Source organism: Mauremys mutica, unplaced genomic scaffold (assembly GCF_020497125.1).
Source record: "Mauremys mutica isolate MM-2020 ecotype Southern unplaced genomic scaffold, ASM2049712v1 Super-Scaffold_2380, whole genome shotgun sequence".
Taxonomy (NCBI): domain Eukaryota; kingdom Metazoa; phylum Chordata; order Testudines; family Geoemydidae; genus Mauremys; species Mauremys mutica.
Window position 1 is genome coordinate 1,115,012 of NW_025423354.1, and position 22,323 is coordinate 1,137,334.

The 22,323-nt window shown below is 46.9% G+C and overlaps 1 pseudogene; it reads left to right on the forward strand.

Moving 5' to 3' along the window:
• LOC123361487 overlaps window positions 1-22,323 on the forward strand; it is a 36,252-nt pseudogene that overhangs the window by 10,419 nt on the left and 3,510 nt on the right.

Here is a 22,323-nt window from a genome sequence, read left to right on the forward strand (position 1 = left end):
CTATTAACTAAGGTTTGTAACCTGTCCTTTAAATCGGCTTCGGTACCCAATGACTGGAAGTTAGCTAATGTAACGTCAATATTTAAAAAGGGCTCTAGGGGTGATCCCGGCAATTACAGACCGGTAAGTCTAACGTCGGTACCGGGCAAATTAGTTGAAACAATAGTAAAGAATAAAATTGTCAGACACATAGAAAAACATAAACTCTTGAGCAATAGTCAACATGGTTTCTGTAAAGGGAAATCATGTCTTACTAATCTATTAGAGTTCTTTGAAGGGGTCAACAAACATGTGGACAAGGGGGATCCGGTGGACATAGTGTACTTAGATTTCCAGAAAGCCTTTGACAAGGTCCCTCACCAAAGGCTCTTACGTAAATTAAGCTGTCATGGGATAAAAGGAAAGGTCCTTTCATGGATTGAGAACTGGTTAAAGGACAGGGAACAAAGGGTAGGAATTAATGGTAAATTCTCAGAATGGAGAGGGGTAACTAGTGGTGTTCCCCAAGGGTCAGTCCTGGGACCAATCCTATTCAATTTATTCATAAATGATCTGGAGAAAGGGGTAAACAGTGAGGTGGCAAAGTTTGCAGATGATACTAAACTACTCAAGATAGTTAAGACCAAAGCAGACTGTGAAGAACTTCAAAAAGATCTCACAAAACTAAGTGATTGGGCAACAAAATGGCAAATGAAATTTAATGTGGATAAATGTAAAGTAATGCACATTGGAAAAAATAACCCCAACTATACATACAACATGATGGGGGCTAATTTAGCTACAACGAGTCAGGAAAAAGATCTTGGAGTTATCGTGGATAGTTCTCTGATGATGTCCACGCAGTGTGCAGAGGCGGTCAAAAAAGCAAACAGGATGTTAGGAATCATTAAAAAGGGGATAGAGAATAAGACTGAGAATATATTATTGCCCTTATATAAATCCATGGTACGCCCACATCTCGAATACTGTGTACAGATGTGGTCTCCTCACCTCAAAAAAGATATTCTAGCACTAGAAAAGGTTCAGAAAAGAGCAACTAAAATGATTAGGGGTTTAGAGAGGGTCCCATATGAGGAAAGATTAAAGAGGCTAGGACTCTTCAGTTTGGAAAAGAGAAGACTAAGGGGGGACATGATAGAGGTATATAAAATCATGAGTGATGTTGAGAAAGTGGATAAGGAAAAGTTATTTACTTATTCCCATAATACAAGAACTAGGGGTCACCAAATGAAATTAATAGGCAGCAGGTTTAAAACAAATAAAAGGAAGTTCTTCTTCACGCAGCGCACAGTCAACTTGTGGAACTCCTTACCTGAGGAGGTTGTGAAGGCTAGGACTATAACAATGTTTAAAAGGGGACTGGATAAATTCATGGTGGCTAAGTCCATAAATGGCTATTAGCCAGGATGGGTAAGAATGGTGTCCCTAGCCTCTGTTCGTCAGAGGATGGAGATGGATGGCAGGAGAGAGATCACTTGATCATTGCCTGTTAGGTTCACTCCCTCAGGGGCACCTGGCATTGGCCACTGTCGGTAGACAGATACTGGGCTAGATGGACCTTTGGTCTGACCCGGTACGGCCTTTCTTATGTTCTTATGTTCTTATGCTCTGTGCACTGAGCCCTAATAAAACTTTGGATCCCAACACCCTGAACAGCTCAAGGACCCACCTTCCCTATTGACAACTATCTTGGAATATGGTTCTTAACTTAGTGATTCGGACCCATCTCTCTACTAACATAACATTTCTTTGGTTTTAGGTGCCTTGGCTGGACCAGTTGTTGATCCACATGTAACAGCAGTTTGGGGGAAGAATGTCACCCTGATTGAAATAACACAAATCTCATGGGAGAAGATGCATGGTAACAGTAAACAGACCATTGCTGTTCATCAGCCTGAATATGGGTTTGCTGTTCAAGGAGAATACCAAGGAAGAGTGTCACTTAAGAACTACTCACGTATCTTGCCACATAATGATTGGCCGTGTTTACCTTCCTGCTGTGCACTGAAAGTTCAGTAGTGGGGTTTGACAGATGTTTCAAATATTGTCAGCGGGCTCCAGCTTTGTAAGGAAGTGATCGAGTTTCTTAATGCTGTGACTTACAGAAGTATACAACTTATTCTTCTGTCTCAAGTTTACTTTAACAATCCTCCTGGCTGACTTAGAAGACAACACAGAGTAGGTGTTGTAATGCAGTATTAGTTGGTTTGTGACTTTTTTTTTTGGTCGAAGTAGCCACATCCATGTGAGGACTACAAGCCTTTTGATTCAAATTCTGTCAAATAATCCAAAAGCTGAGAATAGTGTGCTTTTTTTTTTAAAAATGGGTAATATGGTTGGCCCTTAAGTGCAAGAAGGAGAAAATAAACATTGAGTGATGGAGTTAATATACTGGGCAGTGCTTGCTGAGTGAAGAGATTCTTTGTTAGGTGACAATAGGCTGAGATGAAATTGTTGCTACTTCAAATGTTTGAGAAATATGTGCTAAAATAGTGCAGTTAATTAAAAAAAAACATTCACATTCTAGTATGTTTAAAATAAACTGCATATGAATGGGAAAAATTTCAAGCATTTTTATTTAGAAGCTTTCTTCTCGAATTTTAGAAACAATTCTACTAAAGGCAAAAAAGAACTTATCAAAGCTTGTTCTGAAATTTGGAATAAATAATGTAGCTGTTGACGACTTAAATGGAAAAATCAATATGTAATTTAAAGGAGCTCTGTTCAGGATGTTTCAGGTGTATTGATCTGATGAGATACTAAATGGCTATAGAAAGGCTTTTGATGGTGAAATAAGTAAATTGCTACGTACAGTTTTAAAAAGAAATGTAATGGCTCATTAAAAGATTAGGGAGGCTAGTCGAACAAATACAAAGTAATTTGTATTGTTTTCCTTTTCTAATGGGCTCTTTCAACCCTCATGCTTGCTATTTTGAGTGTAATACCATTAATCTGGATCATTACATGCTTCAGAGGCATTAGCATTGTGTTCTATTATGCACTTTCTATTTGTGCAAGGCAGATTGCCTGTGTGTGTGTCTAGTATTTGAACTCCAGATCAGCTATGTACCTTGGCAGAAATTCAACATGACTGGAACACTTCTCCTACCCACAGCATTAGATCTCTAGGACTCTGTAAAACAGGTCTGCCAATGTAATACATTTGTTCCAGAGTGTCTTGCAAGAGGTGAACAGTAATTGGGAGTTATGGTGCCAGCTGAGCCATCAGCAGCAGTTAGTTTTCTGATACCTGCTCATTAAGGGCCTTCTCCTACAAGGTGACCACCAGAGGCTGCTCTAGGCACCAGCAAAGCAAGTAGATGCTTTGGGGGGAGGGATAGCTCAGTGGTTTGAGCATTAGCCTGCTAAACCCAGAATTGTGAGTTCAATCCATGAGGGGACTACTTGGGGATCTGGGAAAAAAATTGGTCCTGCCACTGAAGGCAGGGGGCTGGACTTGATGACCTTTCAAGGTCCCTTCCAGTTCTAGGAGATTGGTATATCTCCAATTATTACCTATGCTCTGGGTGGCCCATTTGCAGGGGCGGCAGGGATCCAGCATGGGAGCTGAGAATGAACAAGGTCCCCTGGGAGCTGTAGTTCCTTCATTAGCTCCCTACCTATAGAGCCAGCCCTGGAGCAAGGAAAGAACTACATTTCCCAGCATTCCCTTGGCCACTATCAACAGGAAAGGGAGAAGGGAGTGAGGTACTAAGACCTCGTCCTGCAGCTTGGTGTGAATGGAGAGCTACACTGGGAAGGGCAGGGAGACCCCAATTCCCACCCCCTGACTGCCCCCCAAACCATCCAACCCCCTGCTCCTTGTCCCCTGATCACCCCCCCCCCCCAAGACCTCTGCCCCTGACTGCCCCCTGGGACCCCACCCTCTATCTAAGCCCCCCTGCTCCTTGTCCCCTGCTCACCCCCCAGAACCCTGCCCTTAACTGCCCTCCCAGGACCCCACCTATCTAAGCCCCCCTGCTGGTGGTCCCTGACTGCCCCCTCCCACCGAGACTCCTGCCCCTAACTGCCCCCAGGACCCCACCTCCTATCTAAGCCCCCCTGCTCCTTGTCTCCTGATCGCCCCTTCCTGGGACCCCTGCCCCTGACTGCCCCCCCCAGGACCCCACCTATCTAAGCCCCCCTGCTGGTGGTCCCTGACTGCCCCCTCCCACCGAGACCCCTGCCCCTAACCACCCCCTGGGACCCCACCCCTTATCTAAGCCTCCCTTCTCCTTGTCCCTGACTGTCCCCTCCTGAGACCCCCCCACCTTAACTGCCCCCTAGGATCCCACCCCCTACCCATCCCCTGACTACCCTGGCCCCCATCCACACCCCTGCCCCCTAACAGACCCCCGGGACTCCCACACCTATCCAACCACTGCCTGTCCCCTGACTGCTCTCCCTGAAACCCTGACCCATCTAACCCCCCCTGCCCCTGACTGTCCCCCCGAACCTCCACCCCATTCAACCCCCCCGCTCCCTGTCCCTGACTGCCCTGACCCCTCTCCACACCCCGACCCCTGACAGCCCTCCCAGAATCCCTGACCCATCCAACTCCCCCGATCCCTGTCCCCTTGACTGCCCTGACCCCTCTCCACACCCCCACCCCCTGACAGCCCCACAACCCATCCAACCCCCCCTGCTCCCTGTCCCTTGACTTTCCCAACGCCTTTCCACACCCATTTCCCCTAACAGCCCCCCCAAACCCCAACCCATCCAACCCCCCCGCTCCCTGTCCCTTGACTGCATTAACCCCGCTCCACACCCCTGCCACCTGACAGACCCCCACAGAACCCCTGACCCATCCAACCCCCCAGCTACCTGTCCCTTGACTGCCCCCGGGACCCCCTACCCCTTCTCCAACCCCCCCGGTCCCCTTACTGTGCCGCTCAGACCAGTGTGTCTGGCTCTGTGCAGAGCCCAACACTCTGCCGCAGACACGCTGCTGCGCTCCCCTGTGGAGCGCACAGCCCCGCCCTCCCCAGAGCGCTGCTGGCGTGGCGTGCTGAGGCTTCAGGAGTGGGGGAGCAGAGGAGGGGCACTGGATGCTGCAGACCCCGATGCAAGCAGCTCAATCTGGCCGAGCCACCATGTCAGCCGTGCTGCGCTCTGCATTGGGAGGAAAATCCCGGACCTTCTGAGAGTTTGATCGCTATTTAAAACCCCCAAAGCCGGACATGTCCATGAAAATACGAACGTATGATAACCCTAGTCATATGCTCAAGGAGTAGGCTTTGGCCCAGATATCCCCTTCAGAAGACGTCACCAGACTGGATTAGGGATACTGGTGTGACCTCGCCTTGCAGCCCCCAAAGAAGGAATTGGGGGGACTAAATGGACAGTGCCCCTCTCTATCTGAAGCCTGGCAAGGGAGGTACGTGGATCCCACTAGAATTTAAAATGAAAAGTAAGGGACGGGAGGCTCTGGACCTGGGCAGCTTTAGATACAGTACCAGGCACTTAGGAGGATTTCCATTTCTGAGCCATGGAAGCAGAAATTGACTTTTCCTTTCCAGATGTAGCTAATGTTCAGAAAGGGAATCTGGCACCTGCCTTCCACAAAATTCAGGAATGCTCAAGCTCAGTTTGGGCAGCTGTTACTTCATTTCTCCCAAATCAAATATACTGATCCACTGTAACTTGCTGTAGAAAAAATAGGATAAAATTGAGCAAGAAATGCTTCCCAGTGGTTATTAGGACTGGAATTGCTATTTTCAACAGCCATTGCCTTTAGTTTTATTTGTTTAAAAGGAAGACAGTGATATTGCATTGGCAAATTCCCCATAGAAACAAAGATTGGAGCAAAAGAATAATAATAGCACCTCAGCTTTTCCTCATTTATGGAGGACAGTCTTATAATATGCATCCAGATCTCCTCCAATCACACAAGCTGAAAATTGTTGCACTTGACTGCAGTTCTGTAACTATATGGGAACCAGTCCTGTCTGTGTTCTGTGCACATCCAAAATTCCTGCTGAATGACCCGCCCTGGGAGCGAGTTACCACTGGGCTAGGGCAGAAGGAGGGTGGAGGGGGGGGAGGAGCCCAGGGCTGGGGCGGCAGGAGGTGCGGGTGGAGGGGGGGAGAGCCCAGGGCTGGGGCATCAGGGGGTGTGGGTGGAGGGGGGGGGAAACCAGGGCTGAGGAGGCAGGGGGTGTGTGGGTGGGAGGGAAGTGGGGAGCCCAGGGCTGGGGCAGCAGGGGGGTGCGGCGGGGAGCCAAGGGCTGGGGTGGGGGACAGCCAAGTTTTTTTGCTTGGGGTGGCAAAAAACCTAGAGCCGGCCCTGGTGACCAGCAGCCCCTGACAAATACTCAGCACCTTTAATGCCTTGAAGCCAGTGGAAGTAAAGCAAGATAGTCAGCACTACTCAGGATTTGGCCCTGACTTGAGAAACTCCTGATTTAACTCAATTTATCGTTCTTTGCTGGTTTATATATAGATATTTGTTTAAAAAGTGGTTTATAGTAAACTGCTTCATCTCTTAGCACCGGGTGTCACAAAACACGGGCTGTGTGGTGTTACAAAAGGACACATTTTTCTTAAATTAAAAAGAAAAACCACATGTGTTTTGCCACATGTATGTATAGCTTCTATTCTGGGTCTTAGAAAGCAGCTGCTCTACCCCATGTTATGCTCTGCAGAAATAAGCCTATTTGTTCTGTGTCTATCACTTCTCAGGTGCTCCTTACTGGACCCATTTAAAAAGGCTGGAGAAGAAGCTGCTAGCTGTGCCGGCAGCAAGTACTGTTCACTTCCGTTGCCCTGCAGCAGGCAACCCCACCCCATCCATATACTGGCTGAAAAATGGCAAAGAATTCAAGGGAGAACATCGAATTGGGGGCATCAAAGTAAGGCATTGTGGGTCTAATCTTGGCTATGCTGTGTTCATTCATCTCTGGAGCTATTATTGATGGCTTGATCGGAGCCAGCGTTCACTGAGCAATCCTGATAAGGGCAAGCAAGCATGAGATCCCTGGCTTTACATAGTAAATATTTCCATGCCCATTAGGGCTTTTGACATTTTTCTGCTCAAGATGTTTTTTCTATGATATGTACAAATTGCATTTCCCTTAGTACTGCCCATAATCCTGGCAACTTTATCATAAGTGAGAGAGAAGGATATCAGTGTATATCATCATAACAGTGACTGTGCCAGAATGGGGGTCTTTTTGATAACCATACTAATTGTTCAAATAACTCTTAAAATTAGCTGCTGCCCGTTCTGGTGGAATGCCAACTCTGAGCATTTGCTCATGTTGCTAGTCTCTTTTAAAAGTAACCTTGAAAAAAATAGATCAGGTGTATTGCTGTGCTCGCTGCAATAACTAGATACAACAAGGTACAAAGAGACTGGGTTTACATTTTTGTAACTTGCATAAAAACCTGAGTGATACCACTGAAATCAGTGAAGTGATTCCTGACTTACACCCATGTAACAGAGATCAGCATCTGATCTAAGCTCTTAAGCAGACCTCTCTCTGTCATCATTCAGATGTGTAACTCGAGCCCGGCAGAAATACTGAGACTCGGTTCAGTAACATTCTTGTGGTGAAATGCTGGAAGCCCCTTTGCCCTGGGTAATACCAAAGAGGGACCAGTTGGCAGCGTGATTTTGATGTCTACAAACAGAGCCCACAGACACCGAAAACCAGTAAATGAATGCCTAACCAGGCGACTTATCTGACCACAATTTCTGTGCCACCTTGTAATTGTACATCAAAAAAATTTTTCCCCTCTTGTACTATACAAATGCCTTCCTGTTTACCATTTTGGGGAACAGAATAGTTGGTGGGATGGTTATAAACACAGCAGAGTCACAAGAAAGAAAGAAAAATCTCTCTCTTTCCAGACTGTTTCCTCCTCCTTCACTCAGGCTCCTCCTGGAAGAGCTGAATATGTTTGTTTCACTTAAACCTTTGAAGCTTCCTAATCAGCACATTGTGGTTTGTTGACAAGGTTGAGGGCACACAGGCAGTTCTAGATCTTTGGAGAAGTTAAGGCGAGAGGAGAATCAGGGAGGTAACTCCTCTCTGCAACTGATCTGATAATAGATAACATTTCCAAGTCACCCAGTGCAGCACAAACATTTTGTACTAATTACATGCTCTTTCAGGCTTGCATGTGCATTTATACAAAAATGTGTGACGACAGCTGCACTAAATTATGCTCACAGAATTAAACCTAAAGGTAAAAGTAATTCCACTTCCCACTTTCCTGTGGTGTGAATCTACCCTTGAGTTCAGATAGAAAAGTTTCATCCTCTGCATCACAGTCACATCTCTTGCACCATAGCACTTTATTTTCTCTAGAGGCACCTTCCAGCAATAAGTAAATGTTTAAAAAGCTATCGGAGGCAGTGGGAGGCCTGTTAAACCAATAGGAGTGTAATCCCTCTGTCTGCCTAGAAAAAGATCTCTCTCTAGATACAGAAACATCGCTTTGTTTCTCTCTTTCTTGCCTCCTACCCTCATAGAGCTTAGATAGATAGATATGCCAATTTATATCAGTTGAGGATCTGTGCCAGAAATAAAGCAAAAATTAAATCAGTTCAGTGTATCATTTATTGAAGATTAAACTCTTCAGGTACGATGGAGTTTCTATCCCAGGATTTAGGCCCGGTAAAAGTGAATGGCCAGATCAACAGCTGGTGGAGCTTGGACAGTTTACACCAGCTGAGGATCAAGCCCAGTGGATTAACCTACAAAGACCAGAATCACAAATTAACATTTCCTCTTTCTCTTTTTCTCCAGAGTTCAGAGTAGTTTAGACTTTGCTCTTTGGAAATCCGTGGCCAGCAGAAGAAAGCTGGAACTTGCAACATGCAAGTTTGGATTTTTTTTTTTTTAATATCCCATCCTAACCTCTAATTTTTACCTCTGGTAAATGGCATTTAGATACCCCCTAATGTGCATCAAAACTCAAAACGGGGGAAGAGAAGACTTCCAAACATGGCTGAAATAAATTATATACAGTTCATTCTTAAATGGCAGAGGAGTGAAATTCATATGACTTATCACATGACATTTCCCAAAGAGAATTAATATTATAGAATCCTTGCTGGAATCTATAATATTGTAAGCCTGTGTGTGTTAAATGACCCTAGAAAGGAATGGGGGGCTGGAAGGGGGAGACTGAGGATTATCCCTTCCCCAGACCATTGCACCGGCTTGCGTACCAGTCTAGCAAACATGGTCTTAGTTTCTAAGTGTGTCTGCAAATGTTGGTCTCTCAAGGAGCCAAAAGTGACAACCAGGGCCACCGAGAGCGGGTTCGGGCCCCAGCGAAAAACAATTTTCAGGCCCCCCAGCAAGAGTGGACTGGCTAAACAGGGCCGATGAAGCTGGGGAAGCCAGGGTCCCATTCTAGACTGCTGGGCCCCGGTAATTTGTACTGGCTTGCCCCCTACCCTCTCGTCAGCCCTGGTGACACCACCAAATAAACCAGAGGGATTTCCAGTGTCTCACTGATTTGATTAAAGTCTGCAACGAGTTACTTCATGTTTCTAATGGTTTATCGAGTACACTGACTGCCCAAAATTGGGAACATCCTTCTTGTGATCCCCTGGGTCTGGACTCAGCTTTCGACTAAAACTTTTCCTTAGTTATTTTTAAAAAACCTTTCCAGACACCTTCTGTGTCACAGGAACAGAGCTCTGACCCACAGTTTGAATCTGTATTCAGAGCCCACTTCCCCAGAGCTCAAGTCCCATACAATGAGATGATGGACACTTTATATCTAGAATAGGCAAGACACGTGGTTGGATGTTTGGAGTGTTTGGATCTAGGTTTATGACACATGCTTCGTATCTGGAGCCAAGCTTTACCAGAGTTCAGATCCTAGATACTACCATGATGGGTGCTTTACAAATGCCTAGGAGAGAAGGATAAAGAGGGGTGTGAAGATGCAAGGCTATGATATAAGCCACTATAGAGACAGATCAGTAACAGGTTTAGATCGAGACACCCCTCTCCCCACTCCAAGTTCTGGCATCAAATCTGGTCCAGTTTCACCTGTAAATTACATGACAGAATGCCCAGTGAAATCTCCAGGAAGAGCATCAGAATTGAACCCATCATCGCAGCAGCCAAAACCTTTCTTCAGTCAAAACCTTTCTGTCTTTCTATTACGTATACATTTAAATGCAGTGACATGCTTTGTTGTCAACACTTAGAAACAAGTTAGGAATGTAGGCCAGTCAACACTGTTACTTGAGCAGATGCCGAGATACAAAAGGTGGGGGGAAAGTATAGTTTTATGGCAAGAGCGTGACACCCTCCATTAAAACCAAGCCATATTTGCTTCATAGCCCTTACACCCAATGTCCAGTGCAGTAACGCTGCTTTTGACAGGTTAATTGTGCTCTGATCCCTTTCAAACAAGGCATGGGGATCCAGATAACAACTAGTGAAAGATGGTTACAGTGGCTCCGTTTGAATTCACCTGCTGTAGCTAAAAGTGCTGACAGCTGATTAACCACTCATTTTCTGCATCAGCCCTTGGTTTTCTGTAGTGTGCAGAACTGGCATCACTGATGCCAGTTGATTCTGTATACCAAGAATCCGCTCCAAAACGCGTTGTTAAAATACTGTTGACAGCTGTATGGGGGCAGTTGGCTTCTAACTGATGTCCAGAGGCTTGGGAAGGTTAACTAACTCTGCTCACAGGGATTATGCACACCGAGCACGTGTGCATGTGCGCGTGCATGAATCACTTTGAGGCAAGGACGCCAACATTCATTTTCCGCCCTGCAACTGATGGGCCCCCTGTAACCTTGGCCAAGTCACTTAAAGTGGACACCACTGGTCTGAAATCCAATCAGTTAAAGAAAAGACAGGGTGTTCATGTACTATACTCGAGCCAGTGTCGGACACCCTGGCAGTTTTGTGCTTTACACTCATGGTTTTCCTATGGTTTTTAATGTTTGTCTCTCACCTGTTACCCACTGGAAGACATACCCATTGAGAAAGGGAAACAGATAACTATATAAAGGAACTAGTGAGGTTGACTGTACATAAAGTGCTGCCTAATACCCAGAGTAAACAAACTGTAAAAAATAGATTTTTTTTTCTCACTGGTCTCTTTCAGTTCTAGTGATCGGCAGGTAGGTGTTACTGGTAACACAAGTAGGTTAAAGATTTGCCAAAAAAACCAACCCCAAAGGTGTGGTTCTTTAAGCTGATGGAGTCCATTTAACTTCTCTGGCCCTCAGTTGACTGGAGTATGTGATGCTATCTTATTTAATGTCTTTGAAGCTGTCATAGGTCTCACCCCCACTGCACTGGTTTCCCTCTAAACTAAAATCCTAGTTTAGATCTAGTAAAAGCTGCCACCACCCAATCAGGAAATGTGGATTGGGGCACAGTCCTTCCCCAAAATCCTTGGGGATCCCAAGAGCCCCAAATCCATGGAGTTCTTACACCCAGGAGAAATAAGCCATTCCCCCTCCCCTTTCCCTGAGAATCCACCCAAAGAAAGATCAACCAAGTCCTAAGAAAAGAAAATAATTTATTAAAGAATAAAAAGAAAAGTCACTCTCTCTGTAATCAAGATGAAACAATACAGGGTCTAAACTTATCAATCTCTGGAGAGAATTCCCCCTCCCTTCTTTCTCAGTAAAAGCAATCACAGTACAGACTTAAAGAAATTCTATAGCAAAACACAGAATTGCAAATACAGAAATACATAGACAAAGAGGTGTCCAACCTAGGCCTGATCCAATTCGCACTGAAGTCAATGGGAAGATTCCCATTGGTGACAGTGAGCTTTCGCTCAGGCCCTACCTGAATTTCTCACACTACATGTGTACATGTTGGCTGCTGTCGCCTGTCCTCACTGCCGTCTCTTGTTACTCTACAGAGCTAGTGGAGGCGGATGATTCTGGCTCCGTTTTTGCTGTGATCCTCCGCTGTGGGGTTGGCTTCATTTTCTTCTTCTTGGTGGTTGTCATCATGATTGTCTGTAGGGTGAAAATGACCAACAAAAAAGCCATGAACACCCCTACTGTACAGGTAACAGAAAGTAGATACAAGATTCCTATAGCCCCAACCTACCTTTACATTTCCTTTCTACGTTAGGAACGTGACCCTATGTTTTTACTCAGGCAACAATCCCATTAACATCAGCGGGCCCTTTGCCTGAATGAGGGTCAGGCCCCGTGTCTCAGTTTGTTTCACTTATTCATTTATTTTTTTCAGTGAAAACGTAGTGAGTGGCAGTTAACTCTCTTTTTAGTTTGCAGTTATTGTTTGTCAGAGGCCAGCAATTCCCCAGAGCCCTGGGCTTACCTAGGACTAGTAAAACAGACCCTTAAACCAGCCCTGCTGGCCACTCGTAACAACACCCCAGGGAAAATGGACCTTCCAGAGAATAGCCTACAGTCCTGTGCCCGTAGCCAGCATGAAGGGGAGGAGTGGGAAAAGAAGTGCAGTCCTGGTCCTGGTCCCACTGAAGTCACTCGCAAAACTTCCACTGATTTCTGTGGGTCCAGGATTGGGCCTTCTTTCCGCAAGGGACAATGATGGCACTCTGTACAATAAAAATCCCATCCAGTCGGGCATCAGGGACTGGCACTGCAGAGCAGTAAGCGTAGGAATTAAAAAGGACTGCAAACCCTGCTGGTTCAGCCTCTCTGGCTGTAAACCACCTATTGGGACTGGAAAGCTGGGACTGACTCCATGGACACAAACACACTCCATGCATATAGGCCAGAACTTTAGCTGCTCTAAACTGATGTAGCTGGTGTAAATCAATAGAGTACTGTCTTCAGTGAGGCTGCTCTGGTTTACACTGTCTGAGGATCTGGCTCTGCCTGCCTAGATAGATACACTCCCATAATATGAGACTGATATTTTTAATTTCCAGGTTACAATTGATTGTAAGTCTTCAATAATCAAAGATTAGTTCAAAGTGATTTTCTTGGCTGGTTCCTTTTCAAGCACCGCTGCGTGTATCTGACACAGAGGCAGTTGGCAATAACATTTTATTTGCTCTATTGAAGCCGGTGTCATTGGAGTCAAACCCTTCCATGAATTCCGGTACCCCGCTGGTCAATCTCACCCACCTCTCATCCAGCGATGGGCTGAAGCTAGCAAATGTCTCAGAGCTCGAGCTGCCTGCTGATCCCAAGTGGGAATTAACAAGATCTCGGTCAGTTAAACGTGTCGTTCTTCTGTCTTCATTCCAGTCCTCTGCCCGGTCACACATTAATTCATTTGTTTGTGTCTGTCACTTCAGCCTGACTCTGGGGAAACCTCTGGGTGAAGGTTGTTTTGGTCAAGTGGTGATGGCAGAAGCGACTGGGATCGATAAGGACAAACCAGACAAGGCCATCACTGTAGCTGTCAAGATGTTAAAAGGTACAGAGAACAGCACCATGAAGGAATGGCAGGAGTTGGGGCTGTTAGGCATTTGCCCTTGGCATTTATCTTGGTTTGGGGTTCATTTTTTATTTAAAAAATATGACTACATAAGAAGAGCAAACCTAAGGCCAAATTCTCCTTTTGGCTTCCATAACTGATGCTTGTTTCCACAGATTTCTGTTAGGGTGGGTCACAGGAAGTGGTGAGTGTTATCTTAAGGGTAGCTGAGTAGATACAGCATTGGACTTGGCTACAGGAGACCTGGGTTCAGTTCCTAGCTCAACCACAGGTTTCCTCTATGATGTTAGACAAGTCACTTTCTTTACCCTTTGTCAGAGCACCTGGCCTTTAAAATAGGGATAATGCTTCCCGATCTCATGGGGGTATTGAGTATAAAATCCATTCAGGGTTGTAAAGTGCTTGTCTACTTGGGTGATGAGGGTCATATAAGCACTTCAATAGATCTTCCTATCAAACTGAACCCTGGCCAAGCTCCCTGAGGCCTGGTCTACACTAGGACTTTAATTCGAATTTAGCAGTGTTAAATTGAATTAACCGCGCACCCGTCCACACCAGGAAGCCATTTAATTCGACATAGAGGGCTCTTTAGTTCGAATTCTGTACTCCTCCCCGACGAGGGGAGTAGCGCTAAATTCGACATGGCTATGTCGAATTAGGCTAGGTGTGGATGCAAATCGAACTTAGTAGCTCCGGGAGCTATCCCACAGTGCACCACTCTGTTGGCGCTCTGGACAGTAGTCCGAGCTTCGATGTTCTGACCAGCCACACAGGAAAAGCCCCGGGAAAATTTGAATTCCTTTTCCTGTCTGGACAGTTTGAATCTCATTTCGTGGTTGGACATCGGGGCGAGCTCAGCAGCACCAGCAGCAATGCAGAGCTCTCCAGCAGAGGAGTTCATGTAATCTCTGAATAGAAAGAGGGACCCAGCATAGACTGACCGGGAAGTCTTGGATCTGATCGGTGTGTGGGGCGAGGAGTCTGTGCTTTCGGAGCTGCGCTCCAAATAACGGAATGCAAAGACCTACGAGAAGGTCTCCAAAGCCATGAGAGACGGAGGATACAGGCGGGATGCAACGCAGCGCCATGTGAAAATCAAGGACCCCAGACAAGGCTACCAAAAAATCAAAGCGGCAAACGGACGCTACGGAGCCTGCCACCACTGCCCCACCAGTGACCATGGACTCTGACGATGGGACAGTGTTGACGGACAGTTCCTCGGCGATGTTCACAGACGGGGAAGATGAGGAAGGGTTTGTGGAGGACGAGGCAGGCGACAGCGCTTACAACGCTGGTTTCCCCGACAGCCAGGATCTCTTCATCACCGTCACGGAGATCCCCTACCAACCCTCCCCGGCCGTTAACCCAGACCCTGAATCAGGGGAAGGAGCAGTCGGTAAGTGCTTTAAACATGTAAACTTTTATTCTTAATATAACAGGAAGCTGAAGTATGTGAAAAGGAGGTCTCTACATATATGGGGATAGAATAGAAATCCTCCTGGGAGATCTCCACGAAGCTCTCCTGGAGGTAATCGAAAAGCCTCCGCAGGAGGTTCCTGGGGAGAGCTGCCTTATTGGGTGCTCTGTGGTAGCACACTTTTCCGCGCCAGGCTTTCATGAGCATTGCCTCCCTGAGCACGGCTGCATAGGGCCCTGGTTTGTGCTGGCTTTCACGCAGCATGCGCTCTCTATCTCCTTCAGTGACCCTCCTCAGTGCGATCTCGCTTGGCGACTCCTGCATCTAATTAGGGGAATTACTGTAATGTTACGCCTGGTCCAAAGTATGTTTAAAAAATCTCCGGACAGACGGCGTAGCAGAGACTCAGCACGCTGCTGCGTGACAAGCGTAACGGAAAGCCAAAGAATCAAATGGACGCTCATGGAGGGAGGGGGGACTGAGGACGCAAGGTATCCCACAGTTCCTGCAGTCTCCGAAAAGCATTTGCATTCTTGGCTGATCTCCCAATACCTGTACGGTCAAACACATTGTCCGTGGCGGTTCAGGGCATAGCTCGTCAATGTACCCCCCTCCCACACCCCCAGAAGGAAAAGGAAAAAAAATCGTCTCTTGACTCTTTTAAATGTCACCCTATGTGTACTGAATGCTGCTGGTAGACGCGATGCTGCGGCACTGTACTGTAGCATCCTTTCCCCCCTCCGCCTCATGGGTGGCTGACGGTGCAGTATGACTGATATCCGTCGTCATCATCATCAGCCTTGCTGTAGATGGTGTAGTGCAATACGACTGGTACCCGTCCTCATCATCAGCCCATAAGTAGACGGCCTGCTAACCGTCCTCATCACAGCAACAGGGGGCTGAGCTCCATCAGCCCCCGCCCTTCATGTGTAAAGAAAAGATTCTGTACTGCCTGGACTGTCATAGCAGCAGGATGCTGTTTTCCTCTCCCACCACACTGCTTAATGTCCTGTCTGGACAATCATAGCAGCTGGAGGCTGCCTTCCCCTCATTTCATTTCAGTAACAAGTCACTGTTTCTTATTCCTGCATTCTTTATTACTTTAGCACACAAATCAGGGGACACTGCAACGGTAGCCCGGGAAAGCTGGGGGAGGAGGGAAGCAACAGGTGGGGTTGTTGCAGGAGCACCCCCTGTGAATGCCATGCAGCTCATCATTCCTGCATAATCTGACATGGAGCGGCTGTGCTCTCTGGTTCTCTGAAACACTGGATCTCTACTACACTAGCCCCATCTTCTATGCAGGAATTATTCTATTTTTAGATACCATAAAGGAGGGATTGACTCGGGGAGTCATTCCCAGTTTTGTCTTTTGCGCCCCCGGCTGATCTCGGCCAGGGGCACCTATGACAGCAGCAGAAGGTATAATGCAATACGGCTGGTAACCATCATCACCTTGCCAATTTACAATGGCATGGTAGATGGTACAATATGGCTGATAACCATCTGTGCTGTCATGCAAAAGCAAATGAATGCTGCTGTGTAGCGCTGCTGAATCGCCTCAGTCCGCGGCATCTAGTACACATACGGTGACAGTGACAAGAGGCAAAACAGGCTCCATGGTTGCCACGCTATGGCGTCTGCCAGGGCAATCCAGGGAAAATGGTCTCGAAATGATTGTCTGCCGTTGCTTTCCCGGAGGAAGGAATGAGTGACTACATGTATCCAGAACCACCCGCGACAATGAAATTTGCACCATCAGGCACTGGGATCTCAACCCGGAATTCCAAGGGTCGGGGGACACTGCGATGGGGTGGAACAGGGGCAGCGTTTATGCTTTCCGGATTGCCTGCTGCAGGAGTGCGGACGAGATAGGTGCTGTGCATGGTGTTGTTCACAGACACAGACTAGACTGTGTTCATTGTTCGCAGAAATGTATCTTTGCAAGGAATTCACTCTCTCTTTCCCATCACACAGCTTCGACTGTCTCCAGACCTGCCACAGCATCCCCCTCACAGAGGCTGGCAAAGATTAGGCGGCGAAAGAGAAAGACACGGGACGAGATGATCGCTGAAGTTATGGGGTGCTCCCGAGCCGAGGCGGACCAGCGGAGCCACTGGAGGGAGACCCTCTCTCTGTACCAGCGCTCACACAGCGAACGGGAGGAGAGGTGGCGTGAGGAAGACAAGCAGGCGACTCAAACGCTGCTTGGACTAATGAGGGAGCAAATGGACACGCTCCGGCGCCTTGTGGATGTTCTGCAGGACCGCAGCCAGGAGGACAGAGCCCCCCCGCAGTGTATCTGCAACCGCCCTCCCCCGCCACAAAGTCCCATACCTCCCGTCACCCAAAGTAACCAGAAGGAGTGGTGCCAGGGGCCGTGAAAACTGTCACTGCACCCCAGCCGAGTGCTCAAGTTCACAGAAGCTCTCATACCCTAATTTTTGAGAATTCCTTCCCTTCCAGACTCACCCTAGCCCCAATCCCAGTTTCATCCCCTGACTGTCTGGTTAATTATTAAAAATATTTTGCTGTTAATTACTGTTTCCATCATGCTTTTTTACACAATGCTGCGTTTGAAGGGGTGGGTGGGGAAGGGGGTAGGGTATTGCATAGGACAGTCACCTTTAGCAGGGTACAGAGACGGGGGCAGGATCAGCAGCAGGTCACACACACAGTGCAGTCAGTAGGCACCCTGGTCGGTATGGGAGGTGGTTTGCAGGTTCTGTGTGTGGGTGGGGGGGGGTACGTGACTTTGTAGCGGGGGAGGGGGGTTACAGATCTCATGCAACAGTCCCTGTCCTGGACCACAGAGCCACGCAGCAGAGGAATCTGTATCCGTCCTCCCCCGCCACAAGGCCACATAGCCCCCGCACACAGAGTCCCAAAAAGGAGGGATGGCAGGCTCCGTTGAAACAACCGGTCCAGCACTGCAGACCGCTCTGGGAGCAGGAGCCTGTCATTCCTCGAGTTTAGAGGTGGTCTTTACATCACCGCACACCCTACCCAGCACAGTCTGCGTCCCAGTTTCAACCCTTTAATGCAAAGTCATCAATAAAGAAACCTTTGTAAAGTTACAGTGGAACATGTATTTTATTTTTAAACGTGTGTTGGAAGTGGGGGAAGCGGGGTGGACGGGGTATGTAACTGCAGATGCTGGTCAACAGTAACTTGGTAAAGAAACAGGGGCAGGTTCAGCTTCTCTGTAAAGAAACTGAACAGTCACAGGTCACGCTGCTCGCTGCTCGCTGGTACTTGAAGAGTTCCTTGTCGCTGTGCAAGGTGCCTGCATAGGGCTTCACGAGGCAGGGCATTAGCGGGTAGGCTGGGTCCCCGAGGATCACTATAGGCATCTGCACATCCCCAAGAGTTATTTTGTGGTCCGGGAAGAAACTACCTTCCTGCAGGCGTCTAAACAGACAAGAGTTCCTGAAAACACGCGCGTCATGAACTTTGCCTGGCCACCCGACGTTGATGTTGGTAAAACGTCCCCCATGGTCCACCAGTGCTCGCAGCACCATTGAAAAGTAGCCCGATTTCTCAGCAGCTGACTGTGGAAGAGGTGGATGATAAAGTGCGAGGAGTTGACAACGGCCATAACTGCCGCGGGCTCCGTGCTCGCAGTGCTGTGGTGCCCGTGCTGTCACTGAGCAGAAAAGTGCACGAACAGATTGCCCGCAGGCGCTTTCTGGGAGGGAGGGAGGGCGTGATTGACGGTTCAATGATGACAGTTACCCAAAACCACCCTCGACACATTTTTCCCCCAGCAGACATTGGGGGGAAATCCCAGAATTCCAATGGGCAGCGGGGAGTGCGGGAACTGTGGGATAGCTTCCCACAGTGCACCGCTTCCAAATTCGACGCTGGCCCCATTACTGTGGACTCACACAGTCGAATTAGTGTTTTTAGTGTGGATACACAAATTCGACTTCATAAGGTCGATTCCACAAATTCGACTTAAGTTGATTCGAAATAGTCTTGTAGTGTAGACATACCCTGAGACTACATCTCAACAGTTTAAGAAGAGGCAAAACAATGAGATTGGTTGGGCTTCTCCAGATTCTCCTGTTTTCCCTGCCTAAAGCACTGAAGCTGCAGTGACTTGACTAGCTGTGGAAAACACCTGGAGGGGAGTGGCATGGCTAAGCCAAAGCAAGAAGTGCTGAGGTGCTGCACAGTATTAATACTAACACCAAATGAAAATTTTTTCCATGAGAAAGTGGGGTTTGACAAAACCTCATTGGTCAATTTTGATTAAACTTTTTTTTGATGGGGAAGATTTCAACATTGCCAAACTGAAACATTTTGATGTTTTATGTTTTGGTTTGATTTTGAAAACTAAAAAACAAAATTGGTTTTCCAATTTATTCTGGGGGCTTTTACCCCACGATTCCAGACATATTTTACCTGCCCCTGATTCTTTTCCAGTACCAAAAAATGGGAAAAAGTTTGTTTGTATGGATGTAAAAAGGTGGGGTAGAGTGGCGGTGAAGCCCAAAAAATCCTAAAACTGAAGTTGACAATCCAATTTTTTTTTCAGTTTCTAAACATCAAAACAAAACTCACAATGTTTTATTTCCGTGTCAAAATTTTTCAGAACTTTTTGTTTGGCAACAAGTTTTGATGTTTCAAGTTTTCACCCTGATTTGGGACAAAAGCAAATAGAGCGGTTAAGCACTGGAATAAATTGCCTGGGGACGGGGGGGGAGTGGAATCTCCATCATTGGGGATTTTTAAGAGCAGGCTGGACAAACACCTGTCAGGGATGGTCTAGATAATACTTAGTCCTGCATGAGTGCAGGGAACTGGACTAGATGACCTCTCGAGGTCCCTTCCAGTTCTGTGATTCCTGATTAACATTTCCTGCAGGATGACCAGCTCTCAGAAATGCTCAGATGGCCACATGGCCAGCCTCCGTTCACTGAGTGTATAACATACTGTATAGTACTAATGCAATCTAGTTATGCTTTTACTCTCTAGACTCTAAGAAACGCCTATTCCCTTCCTAACAGTTTCTTTCTCTTTTTTCCCCCCGTCTTCTCCAGACGATGCTACTGACGAGGATCTTTCTGACCTGGTGTCCGAAATGGAAATGTTGAAAATGATTGGGAATCACAAAAATATCATTAACCTCCTAGGCGCCTGCACGCAGGATGGTATGTTTCAGAGAAGGCCATATGCTACCATCGTACTTCATGATTTCAGTGGGAAGCAGTCCCATTCTGCTCTGTGGTGCACACCGTACTAGCTCAGCCTTATGTGTACACAGTTGCTTTTCCATACCTCTACTGCAGGTTTCTGGCCCAGCAAGCAGAGGGGTTTCCTCCTGTAATGTAATATTGTGCTCCTGGAGCCTCTTATTCAGGCTGTGTAGAGGCCAGGAGGATTTCACCCTTTCTTCATGCATCTGAATTGGCCACAAGATTAATTGTGTGCACAGACATAACTAACTGCTTTGCTCAGTGAGAAGTTGGGTGGCTTTTAGATGTTGGAGCAAATATATATATGGCTCTACCTGTTATCGATACTGGTTTTTCAAAAGCTTTTCCTTATTGTCCTCCTTTTTGGGGAAAAAAATGGAGCTGGAAGCAGAGAGAGTGGTGGTTTGACTGTCATTTATTATTATTTACTCCCTGAATGCCCAAAATATGCTGGCTTTGAGTCCCAGCCCTGTGGGTTTAGGCAATTCACATAGTACCCTCTATGTCTAAGCCTTCCCAGCCATCAAACGGAAAGGATAATGCTCGCCCACAGGGCAGTGAGGCAGTTGAGTTAATGTTTGTGTGTCGGTTCTGAAGAGAGATGTTTGTCAGTGGCCGCTTGGCTAGGGAACCTGACCCGAGTCCTAGAATCATAGAATCATAGAATCTCAGGGTTGGAAGGGACCTCAGGAGGTCATCTAGTCCAACCCCCTGCTCAAAGCAGGACCAAACCCAACTAAATCATCCCAGCCAGGGCTTTGTCAAGCCTGACCTTAAAAACCTCTAAGGAAGGAGATTCCACTACCTCCCTAGGTAACCCATTCCAGTTCTTCACCACCCTACTAGTGAAAAAGTTTTTCCTAATATCCAACCTAAACCTCCCCCTCTGCAACTTGAGACCATTACTCCTTGTTCTGTCATCTTCTACCACTGAGAACAGTCTAGATCCATCCTCTTTGGAACCCCCTTTCAGGTAGTTGAAAGCAGCTATCAAATCCCCCCTCATTCTTCTAAACAATCCCAGTTCCCTCAGCCTCTCCTCATAAGTCATGAGGAGTCCTGTCCCTGTCTAACCTTCTTAGGTACTTCGGTGGCCCTCAATACTATAGTATCTGAGCACCTCATAGTCTTTAATTCATTTACCCCCAGAACACCCCTGTGCGGTAGGGAAGTTTACAGATGGGGGAACTGAGGCACAGAGACAAAGTGACACACCCAGGGTCACACAGGAACTTTGTGGCAGAGCTGGGACTTGAATTTGCATTTCCTAAGCTAGTGTTCTAACCATTGGCCCTTCCTCTTCAGTGCTACATTTGCTGCTGACCTGCCTCATAGACTCTGCATCAGAAGGGACCGTCATGATCATCTAGTCTGACCTCCTGCACAACGCAGGCCACAGAATCTCACACACCCACTCCTGTAACAAACCCCTAACCTATGTCTGAGTTATTGAAGTCCTCAAATTGTGGTTTGAAGACCTCAAGCTGCAGAGAATCCTCCAGCAAGTGACCTGTGCCCCATGCTGCAGAGGAAGGCGAAAAACCTCCAGGGCCTCTGCCAATCTGCCCTGGAGGAAAATTGGTTCCCGACCCCAAATATGGCGATCAGCTAAACCCTGAGCATGTGGGCAAGACTCACCAGCCAGCACCCAGGAAAGAATTCTCTGTAGTAACTCAGATCACACCCCATCTAACATCCCATCACAGACCATTGGGTATATTTACCTGCTAATAATCAAAGATCAATTAATTGCCAAAATTAGGCTATCCCATCATACCATCCCCTCCATAAATTTATCAAGCTTAGTCTTGAAGCCAGATATGTCCTTTGTCTCCACTACTCCCCTTGGAAGACTGTGTCATAAATAAACAGATCAGGGTTAAGGTCTCTTTTACCTGTAAAGGGTTAACATGCAGTACCTGATGACCACCTGACCAGAGGACCAATCAGAGACAAGATTTTTTCAAATCTCTGTGGAGGGAAGCCTTTGTCTGTGTTCTTTGTTAAAAAGCTCTTTTTTGGATCTAAGAGAGGACAGTCATGTCTCCAAGTTCTCCTGGAGTAGTTTCTACTATTTAATAGTGAGTATTAATTAGAAAGGCGAATTAGTCTTATAATTTGATTTCTACATTTGCAATTGTGTGTTTTGCTAAAGAAAATTCTTTATTCCTGTTTACTGTTACTTTGCTTTCACTGAGAAAGCAGGGGAATGGTTTATTTCTCCTGGGTGTAAGAACTCCATGGATTTGGGGCTCTTGGAATCCCCTAGGATTTTGGGGAAGGACTGTGTCTCAATCCACATTTCCTGATTGAGTGGTGGCAGCTT